Source organism: Oncorhynchus mykiss, chromosome 15 (assembly GCF_057628025.1).
Source record: "Oncorhynchus mykiss isolate SJ-2025 chromosome 15, ASM5762802v1, whole genome shotgun sequence".
NCBI classification, from domain to species: Eukaryota; Metazoa; Chordata; class Actinopteri; order Salmoniformes; family Salmonidae; genus Oncorhynchus; species Oncorhynchus mykiss.
The window spans coordinates 52,948,765-52,960,000 of NC_143036.1; the positions used below are offsets into that span (position 1 = coordinate 52,948,765).

General features: G+C 44.3%; 1 pseudogene across 1 annotated transcript in view; it reads right to left on the bottom strand.

The window, feature by feature from the left end:
* The window catches only part of LOC110490230 (transmembrane protein 168-A-like), a 17,834-nt pseudogene continuing 6,598 nt past the window's right edge, over positions 1–11,236 (bottom strand). The window contains exons 3-4 of the transcript XR_016486738.1: positions 3,729–4,003; positions 1–2,017 (exon numbers count right to left, since the gene is read on the bottom strand). The product of XR_016486738.1 is annotated as a transmembrane protein 168-A-like (transcript). The remainder of the gene's footprint in view (positions 2,018–3,728; positions 4,004–11,236) is intronic.

Genomic DNA, 11,236 nt, shown 5'->3' on the forward strand with positions numbered 1-11,236 from the left:
GACAAAAGGCTTGGCTTTCATTTATATGTAGAGTAATACAATTTGACCTTTTTAGCATAAACATCACAGTGTATCATAAAGGCAGCATCACAGAGAGAGAGAGAGAGCAAGACAAGCACCAAATGAAGCAGAAAGGTTGGCCAATATGGGTCACCATGGCCCTCGAAACCAATGAGGGCACAGTGAACGGTTTATGATGCAATGATAGGCTACATGTGGTGAGTCATTGTTTTTAGTGGATTCGACGCCAAAACAACTGCAGCAAAGTGGCGCCAGGCAGGGAGCTGTGTACTGTATATCCCTGCAGCTATATAGATCCTGTCAGGCCGACCAATTGTCAACACTTCCTCCTCACACTGACGCAGCACATTTACTAAATTCATGTTTAAAAAAACTAATCAATGAATTAACCACATTTTGTTGGGATCCATCTAATAGAACAGAATGTGGTGCTAAAATAAGGTAATAAATCATCTCATGATTTCAAATAGTCAGTCAATAGAAACCAAGACCAAAACGCAAGGCAAGACACTGGCCAAGACTGATGAAAATCTGTCCCAAAATCTTTGGCTAGACATTTTCAAATGGTAAAACCTGTATACTATCAGTTTCCAAAGTGGAAATAAACATGACAAACAATTACAAATATCTTCCCAGAAAAAAACACTTATGAAATAATGATATATTGCATTTTCAAAATAAAGTACAATGTCCCACAATGTCAATTTACAAAGTAACAAGGCACATAGGGTGGATGTCAGTAAACCATAGAATATTGTGGAGACTGTCTACTTATACCATTAGATACAAGGCCCATACATTCATGGCGATAAGACTGATTGCGGTGATGGATATAGCTTTACCATAGAAAACAGGCCTATTGTGGAGACCACTTTACCACATGTACTATTGGTGATTGTCTACACATGGCTTACCATAGATACTGATGATTGTCAACACATTTACATTTGAGTCATTTAGCAGACACTCTTTTCCAGAGAGACTTTCAGGAGCAATTAGGGTTAAGTGCCTTGCTCAAGGGCAACCTAGTCGGCTCGGGGATTTGAACCAACAACCTTTCGGTTACTGGCCCAACACTCTTAACTACTAGGCTACCTGCTGAAACTCCCTTGTGATCTCCTTGCCTGGCTACCCATCCACATTGCTCCGGCCAACTGACGTTTCTTCTCCACGATGAGTCTGGATTAGCCTCCCTCCCCGACGATTTCTAGAATGCGAACACAATCTGACCAATCTGATTGGTCCCAGAAACCGATGGGTTGGGCCAGAGCCTGCTTACCTGATGACGTTATCAACTTTGATTCTCTGACTGGATTGTCATAAACAAATCTAACCAATCACTGATTCATTTGTTTTGAAGTCACACAAACAACTTCTAGGATGGTAGTTTCAGACTGACTGTATGTAGCGATTGATAGAGCAGAGGAATTCAATTCAGGGTGAGTGGTCAGGCAAGTGATCTCCCAGGCAGACATACAGCTCAGTCAGTCTATGAGTGGACCAGTTTGATGCCCTGTCCCGTGTCCAGTATATTGGGAGGGAACCAGCCCAGTTTGAGTCGCCTGAAGCACCTCAGACACACTCCACACAGCCAGAGGAGGTTGAGCCCACAGCACCAGTTGGATAGGTGCACCAGAGGAGAGGTAGCCTGGGGGAAGTGGGTCTTCCAGTGCTTGGCCACGTCGCTCCCCGTGGGAAGATGGAGCGTGTAGTCGCTCCAGTGTTTCGTAGGCCGCCGCCACCGTCCTGCCCTTCTCCGACCACTGGGTGGCGCTGTCCGGGTTGCAGTTGAACTCCACCCACTCCGAGGTGATGTCGCCGGCGGGGGCGAGCTCGGCCCCTTGCACGGCCACATAGACTCCCTCCATCCTGCGGACCTCCTTTACCCAGGGCATGGAGTTCTCCGTGTCCAGGACCAGGATGAGACGGGAGGTGAAGCCGCTGTTCTTCTCCTTCCACCACTCCAGCAGCTGCTCCAGACGCAGAGAGTCTCCTCCTGGTAGAGAGAGAAATAAACATTTTAATAACCCCAACCCTAGTCTTAGGCTGGGACAAACAAGGAACCATTTGCGAAAAGCTGATGTGATTCATATCATAACATGCACAATGTAAACAAAAGGAACGCGAATAGTCAAGTTATTTGTCAAATCATCTCTATTGTTATTCTGAATACCATCTACAACGACACGCCTGTATGGCCTATCCCTAGTCTAAATCCTGAGTTACAGGGACTGCTCTCTGTTTTGGGCACCCTTCCTCTGTGGCAGAAACGTGAGCGACGTATGAGTGTGTATATGTGTGCGTGAGCAGCCTGCGTGATTGAGTGAGAGTGCCAAAGACACCCCCCCCCCCCCATCCTGCTCTTCCCAGACCGTTCTGTAAAGCTCCAACGCCAGCCAGGGCTCGGGTTGTTTTTCCCTCGGCCTCCACTGCTCAAACACTGTGACACGGCGTATGACAAGCAGTATCCTTCATGAGGATTAATACGGCAGTGGGTTCCATGGCAGGAAGATTAAGAGGCGCCCGTAGATGGAGCCAAGATAAGATATTTCTTTACCGTTTGGGAGCCGCTCAGAAAGGGACTGGTGAAGAGGAGCAATACACTGTGTGGTCGTGACAAACTGATGCTTAAAGTACAATTTGGGTTTCAGGGGAGCACCGGGGTGGTACACTGTGGCTGCGTTGATGTTTTGACACATATTACTAGAAGCATTGGTCCGTAGATGGATCTGTATCTTTAGGAAGACGATACGTACCAGTTTTTTTTTTACTGACCCTGAATGTTAGGGGTTTAGTAGCTAGTTTGATAAAAGGTTTTAAAAGTTACTGTAATCATAGCTTACAATGTACAATATATTCCTTCCTTAATCCATTAAAAGAATAATTGGGTAATGGGTTAATAATACTAATTTACTACAGTCATTACAGCCGACTTGCCTGATGAGGCACGATGACTGTCTGCATGTATTTGAGAAGGTTAAGGTGGGTGGTGAGTAAAGACAAAAAAAGGTCAAAGTAGTCTGGGTTCATGGAGAAAAGGAAAAGTTACGAGTGGGAGTACATTAACGGTCAAGTCATGTTTAATTGTCACCTAGCTCGCCTTCGTAGCAGCACCACGCAGTGATAAAGCGTGGGGCGTGTGTTGGCAGCCACTGAAGGCCAGCTTCAGTTATCACACTGGGAAAATGTTGGGACTCTTCATTTCTACTAAGAGCGATGGATTCATGAAAAGTACAGCCACAAAAATCACACTTTAGTGGTCACATAAACGTGTTCAGCAGATGTTATTGCGGGTGTAGAGAAATGCTTGTGTTTCTAGCTACAACAGTGCAGTGATATCTAACAAGTAATAAGGTGTTAGATAGAACACACTGCATCTGGCAGACTACAAAATATTTTCTACTTTTCTCAGAAACAAATGGAAAACTTTAAATTGTTTGTCAAAACAATCATCATCATGTTTTATTCAAACATATAACCTTATTTTGATCCTGTCTTTTTCATGTTTGATCTAGTCTGGAAATAAATAGGTGCAAAATAAACATTGATAGAAGATGAGAGACAGAGGCAAGAAGCTTGTGCGTTGAGGAGAGGCAGCCAGCCAGCCAGCCAGCCAGCCAGCCAGCCAGCCAGCCATCAAGCCAGCCAACCATCAAGCCAGCCAACCATAAAGCCAGCCAGCCTCTGTAAGCTATGGTGACCCTCACCTGCCAGTGCCCAGGCCCCGGTGCGCTGCGTATGCCCGCTGTAGAACACCACGTATGTATCATGGCGGGGCCCATCGGCCGTGCGAAGCTCCAGGAAGGCCTTGAGCTTGGCCTGCAGGGCCTCCAAAGTCACCCCGCTGGTGGAGTAGTCACAGCCAAAAGTCTCAATCATGTGGTGGGAGAAGAGGCGCTGCACACTGTTCAACATGCCCGTGGAGAGCACGTTCAGCTCCTGCACCTGGACCGGAGGTAGGAGGGTGGGCTGGCCATCTGGCCTGTGGAGGGAAGGATGAGAGGATGGGTGGAGGAAAGGAGGGAATGAGAATGAATATGAGGAGAGAATGGCAAGTGGAGATAGACAGCAGAATTGAAAAGAGGAAGATGAGAATGTAGAGTAAGAAAAGGAATAGAGGTGAAGACACTGGCAGTACAGTAGAGATGGAATGTGTGTGTCTGTCTAAAACTAGTGAGAATAAAGATGGAGAGGAGTCCTGACCTAACAACACCATTCGGAGGTCAAGGCAGAGAAATCTGTTTGATCCGACACACCTCTTTCTCTCCATCCCACAGCACCAGGCATGAGGGCAGGAGCCAAGGCTTCCCCAGTCTCTGTCACTCAATATAGCCTCACTCACTCTGTATCTGTCTGTCCCTGGCATTACAACTTTCTCCATTCACTCATATAGACATCTGCATAACTCAAAACGTGTCATCTTAAAGCGGAGTTATTATGATCTTGAGAGAGACCTTGGGCTGGAGAAAGTTATGTTTAAATAATGACTAGATTTTGTCTGAGTGGTTGTATTGAGATGACTGGGGGGCAGTGGATGACATGGCCGTTGGAGGCTGACGTGACAGATGTGTAACTAACCTGGCCTGGGTCTTATCTACACAAAGATGGAAACATATTAGTCTCTCACTACCCCCTTCCCTCTGTCCTCCCTCTCTAAAAGCCTGTCTCTCTCCCCCCGCACCCTCTCTCACTTTGTCCCTGTCAGACTTTCTTTCCTTTGCTCTCTGTCCCTCGTCGTTCCCTTCTTCTCCTCCTCCTCCTCTTTCTCATCTTCCCAAGGGGCCCTCATCATTGTAAAAACATGATCTGAACCCATCAAACAGTAGATAATACACTGCTATATTCTCAACATGCTCTCTGGTCTCCCGCCGGGGCCTTCATCCACAGCCCTGGAATACAGAGCAGATGTATGGGCCTGCATCCGAATCACCACCACAGATAGACCAAGTGCTAACTGCCCCAGCACAGAGATAGAGTCAGAGTCTGCAATGGCACCCTATTCCCTACATAGTGCACTACTTTTGACTAAAGCCCTATGGGTCCTAGTCAAAGGGATAAGGGTGCCATGTCGGACAGAGTGGTCCTGCCTGGTCGTAAACACATGTTCCACCCACAGCCACTTAGTATGCCAGGGAGAGAGCAGCCTCAGGGGGGAAAACATTAGGGTCATGTTTATGCATGGCTATTGGGATATTTTCCACTTGGTTTGTCCAGTGAGGGAATTGAAATGATGGTCTGTCCCGCTGGATGATGTAAAATGAAGGTCTTTTTTTTTATACTTTGGTGCAGGGAAGATTGATGATTGTGGAGATGAAGAAAGTGAATGTGGGTCTGTGTGTGTGAGGTTTGTGTACGTGTGTATACTGAATTGTGTGCGCGTCAGGGTTTCCATTAGGAAAATGTGGCGCCTGACTTTTGATCGGCAGCATTTTAATTTAACAGACATTTGAGAAATTTACCGGACCCATTTGCATTGGGCGCATAACCTGATTAGGGCGTCCACCCACTGACAAAAATCACATTTCGATGATTTATCCTCACAGAACATGCAACTCGAGGATGCAACAGCGTACGCCCTTCTTACCGAATTCCAATGCGCACTTTGAAGATGTAAGAATAACGGCCACATTGACTTTTCATCAGCCAACAAGACGAGTAACAAAACAGCAAAATCACTAGCCTATGTCCATGTAATATCCCACATAGTAGAACGGTTGACCTATTCTTATGGTCAGCTTGTCGTTCTGTGCAAGAAAGAAATAGGCTATTCCAAACAGACTCTGGGACAATTATGGGATGATAGATCCCAAATTCATACAACTAGTAGGCCTAGCCTACATTAAAAAAAAAATAAATCTTTAAAAAGCAATGAGGCTGATGCAACAGATCAGAACGTTTAGATTAAAAATGTTGATAAATTATTATTTCTTCACATTATAAGTTTAGCAGTGCGCACAAGGCAGTAAGCTACAAAAAAAGTGTTTGTTCCATAATGCAATTAGCGGAAAAACACTGTTGTCAAAAGCAAACTGCAAGCGGTTTAATGTGACAGAGATAAAAATATTTGTTTGAAATTTCGAAAGAGGGGACATCTAAAGATGCAACAACTAGCATGGGTTGCTAATATGAATAGAGCTATGTTTGAATAACCATACTAACATTCTGTATACTACATACTTAACTTATTATGGCTGCAGGGGCAGTATTGAGTAGCTTGGATGAAAGGTGCCCAGAGTAAACGACTTGCTCCTCAGTGTCAGTTGCTAATATATGGATAATAGTATTAGTGTTGGATAGAAAACACTCAGTTTGAATGATGTCTGTGAGTATAACATAACTCATATGGCAGGCAAAAACCTGAGAAGAAATCCAAACAGAAAGTGAGAAATTTGAGGTTGGTATATTTTCAATCCAGGCCCTATTGAATTCACATTGGGATATGAATGAAGTTGCACTTCCTACGGCTTCCACTAGATGTCGACCGTCTTTAGAAATTTGAATGAGGCTTCTGCTGTGTTGTGGGACAGAATAAGAGCGGAATGAGTCAGCTTACTGGCAGAGAGACATTTCCTGGTCACGCGCATTCCACATGATATCGACTTGCTTCTGTAGACACAAAGGAATTCTCCGGTTGGAACTTTATTGAAGATTTATGATAAAAACATCCTAATGATTGATTCTATACTTAGTTTGAAATGTTTCTTCAACCTGTAATATAACTTCTTGAAGTTTTTGTCCAAAGTTTTTGTCCAAACACACGAGCGTTTGGATATGTGTACCTAACGCTAACAAAAGCTACTTGGACATAAATAACGGACATTATCGAACAAATCAAGCATTTATTGTGGAACTGCGATTCCTGGGAGTGCATTCTGATGAAGATCGTCAAAGGTAAGGGAATATTTATCATGTAATTTCTGGTTTCTGTTGACTCCAACATGGCTGACTCCAACATATTTTCCGCCATTTCCTTCAAATCTGAAAATGTTGTGAAGCTACGCCCATTTTCTGAAGTATTGCATTATGGGCCCTAAAAGCTCGGAAATAGTGTACACTGCTTGTTTACTTTGTATTCTGGCGAATTTGGTACGACATCGGGGAACTTTTTGCAAACTAACTATAACCAATAAGTATACTATATACTCAATTCATGTCACAAATTGTATGGTTAGTGTGAGTATTGAAAGAAAGTTGATTTGAAAACCAATAGAACATGAGAGAAATATGCTACTGGTTTCAATGGTTTATGGAAGTCTTTAGAGAAGAATTGCCCCCATGTTTCAATGGTCGGATTTTACTTTGAAGCAAGGTAAGTCATGCCTCATAAAATGAATTAAAACATTTAGGTTTCAAACCTTTAAATAAGTGTTTTCAAAACACATACAGCTTCCAGCTCATCACAAAGTGGTGTGTAACATGCTGAAGCGTACCGATACCTATATAAACTTGATTGGAGAATGGGAAGTGTTTTAATTAACAGTTGAGAAATAAAAATAGTAGCTCTTTTTAAAATCGGGGCCATCAAAACAGTTAACACGCGATTGTATTTAGAATTGTTACGCAATGATTGGGCTTATAAATGCAAGTTTCACTCCAGCAGCAATAAATGAGCTGTTTGAGGAATCTGTAGCAGCAGCTCTCACGCTGTGTGACAGATTTTCCAATCATAGGCTCTGCATCTGTATGCTGTGCTTGTGTGATAAACCTAACGACTAGTGAAAATACACACGGGCCAATTTAATTCCACAAAATTATTCAAATTATTTTCGAAACCGACAAGCATGACCGGTCAAATGTATTTGCCAAAAGCTGGCTATTAGCGGCTAACTGAGACCCTGGTGTGTGAGTTCTGTGTACATCAAATAAAATGTATTTGTCACATACACATGGTTAGCAGATGTTAATGCGAGTGTAGCGAAATGCTTGTGCTTCTAGTTCCGATAATGCAGTAATAACCAACGAGTAATCTAACCTGACAATTTCAAAACTACTACCTTATACACACAAGTGTAAAGGGATAAAGAATATGTAAATAAAGATATGAATGAGTGATGGTACAGAACGGCATAGGCAAGATGCAGTAGATGGTATCGAGTACAGTATATACATATGAGATGAAGAATGTAGGGTATGTAAACATTATATTAAGTAGCATTGTTTAAAGTGGCTAGTGATATATTTTACATCAATTTCCATCAATTCCCATTATTAAAGTGGCTGGAGTTGAGTCAGTGTGTTGGCAGCAGCCACTCAATGTTAGTGGTGGCTGTTTAACAGTCTGATGGCCTTGAGATAGAAGCTGTTTTTCAGTCTCTCGGTCCCTGCTTTGATGCACCTGTACTGACCTCGCCTTCTGGATGATAGCGGGGTGAACAGGCAGTGGCTCGGTGGTTGTTGTCCTTGATGATCTTTATGGCCTTCCTGTGACATTGGGTGGTGTCGGTGTTCCGGAGGGCAGGTAGTTTGCCCCCGGTGATGCGTTGTGCAGACCTCACTACCCTCTGGTGAGCCTTGTGGTTGTGGGCGGAGCAGTTGCCGTACCAGGCGGTGATACAGCCCGACAGGATTGTGCATCTGTAGAAGTTTGTGAGTACTTTTGGTGACAAGCCGAATTTCTCCATTCTCCTGAGGTTGAAGAGGCGCTGTTGCTCCTTCTTCACAACGCTGTCTGTGTGGGTGGACCAATTCAGTTTGTCCGTGGTGTGTACGCCGAGGAACTTAAAACGTACTACCCTCTCCACTACTGTCCTGTCGATGTGGATAGGGGGCTGCTCCCTCTGCTGTTTCCTTAAGTCCACAATCATCTCATTTGTTTTGTTGACGTTGAGTGTGAGGTTATTTTCCTGACACCACACTCCGCGGGCCCTCACCTCCTCCCTGTAGGCCGTCTTGTCGTTGTTGGTAATCAAGCCTACCAATGTAGTGTGGTCGGCAAACTTGATGATAGAGTTGGAGGCGTGCATGGCCACGCAGTCGTGGGTGAATAGGGAGTACAGGAGAGGGCTCAGAACGCACCCTTGTGGGGCCCCAGTGTTGAGGATCAGCGGGGTGGAGATGTTGTTACCTACCCTCACCACCTGGGAGTGGCCCGTCAGGAAGTCCAGTACCCAGTTGCACAGGGCGGAGTCGAAACCCAGGGTCTCGAGCTTGATGAAGAGTTTGGAGGGTACTATGGTGTTAAATGCTGAGCTGTAGTCGATGAACAGCATTCTCACACAGGTATTCCTCTTGTCCAGATGGGTTAGGGCAGTGTGCAGTGTGGTTGAGATTGCATCGTCTGTGGACCTATTTGGGCGGTAAGCAAATTGGAGTGGGTCTAGGGTGTCAGGTAGGTTGGAGGTGATATGGTCCTTGACTAGTCTTTCAAAGCACTTCATGATGACGGAAGTGAGTGCTACGGGCAGGTAGTCGTTTAGCTCAGTTACCTTAGCTTTCTTGGGAACAGGGACAGTGGTGGCCCTCTTGAAGCATGTAGGAACAGCAGACTGGGATAAGGATTGATTAAATATGTCTGTAAACACACCTGCCAGCTGGTCTGAGCATGCTCTGAGGCCGCGGCTGGGGATGCCGCCTGGGCCTGCAGCCTTGCGAGGGTTAACACGTTTAAATGTTTTACTCACGTCGGCTGCAGTGAAGGAGAGTCTGCATGTTTTGGTTGCGGACCGTGTCAGTCGCACTGTATTGTCCTCAAAGCGGGCAAAAAAGTTATTTAGTGTGCCTGGGAGCAAGACATCCTGGTCCGTGAAGGGGCTGGTTTTCTTTTTGTAATCCGTGATTGACTGTAGACCCTGCCACATACCTCTTGTGTCTGAGCCGTTGAATTGCGACTCTACTTTGTCTCTATACTGACGGTTAGCTTGTTTTATTGCCTTGCGGAGGGAATAGCTACACTGTTTGTATTCGGTCATGTTTCCGTTAAAAGCAGTGGTTCGCGCTTTCAGTTTCACACGAATGCTGCCATCAATCCACGGTTTCTGGTTTGGGAATGTTTTAATCGTTGCTATGCGTTTTAATCGTAGACATGTGTCTACGTGTGTGTGTGTGTTATATATATATATATATATATATATATATATATATATATATATATATATACACACACATACATACACACACACACACACACACACACACACACACACACACACACAGTTGAAGTTGGAAGTTTATATACACCTCAGCTAAATACATTAAAACTCTGTTTTTCACAATTCCTGACATTTAATCCTAGTAAAAATTCCCTGTTTTAGGTCAGTTAGGATCACCACTTTATTTTAAGAATGTGAAATGTCAGAATAATAGTAGAGAGAATTATTTATTTCAGATTTTATTTCTTTCATCACATTCCCAGTGGGTCAGAAGTGTACATACATTCAATTAGTTTTTGGTAGCCTTCCACAAGCTTCCCATAATAAGTTGGATGAATGTTGGCCCATTACTCCTGACAGGGCTGGTGTAACTGAGTCAGGTTTGTAGGCTCCTTGCTCACACACGCTTTTTAAGTTCTGCCCACAAATTTTCTATTGGATTGAGGTCGGGGCTTTGTGATGGCCATTCCAATACCTTGACTTCGTTGTCCTTAAGCCATTTTGCCACAACTTTGGAAGTATGCTTGGAATCATTGTCCATTTGGAAGACCCATTTGCAACCAAGCTTGAACTTCCTGACTGATGTCTTGAGATGTTGCTTCAATATATCCACATAATTTTTCATCCTCATGAAGCCATCTATTTTGTGAAGTGCAGCAAACCACCCCCCCAACATGATGCTGCCACCCCCGTGCTTCACTGTTAGGATGGTGTTCTTCGCCTTGCAAGCTTCCCCCTTTTTCCTCCAAACATAACGATGGTCATTATGGCCAAAGTTCTATTTTATTTTCATCAGACCAGAGGACATTTCTCCAAAAAGTACGATCTTTGTCCCGATGTGCAGTTGCAAACCGTAGTCTGACTTTTTTAATGGCAGTTTTGGAGCAGTGGCTTCTTCCTAGGTGAGCGGCCTTTCAGGTTATGTCGATATAGGACTCATTTTACTGTGGATAGATACTTTTGTACCTGTTTCCTCCAGCATCTTCACAAGGTCCTTTGCTGCTGTTCTGGGATTGATTTGCACTTTTCGCACCAAAGTACGTTTATCTCTAAGTGACAGAACGCGTCAACTTCCTGAGCGGTATGACGGCTGCGTGGTCCCATGGTGTTTATACATGCGTACTATT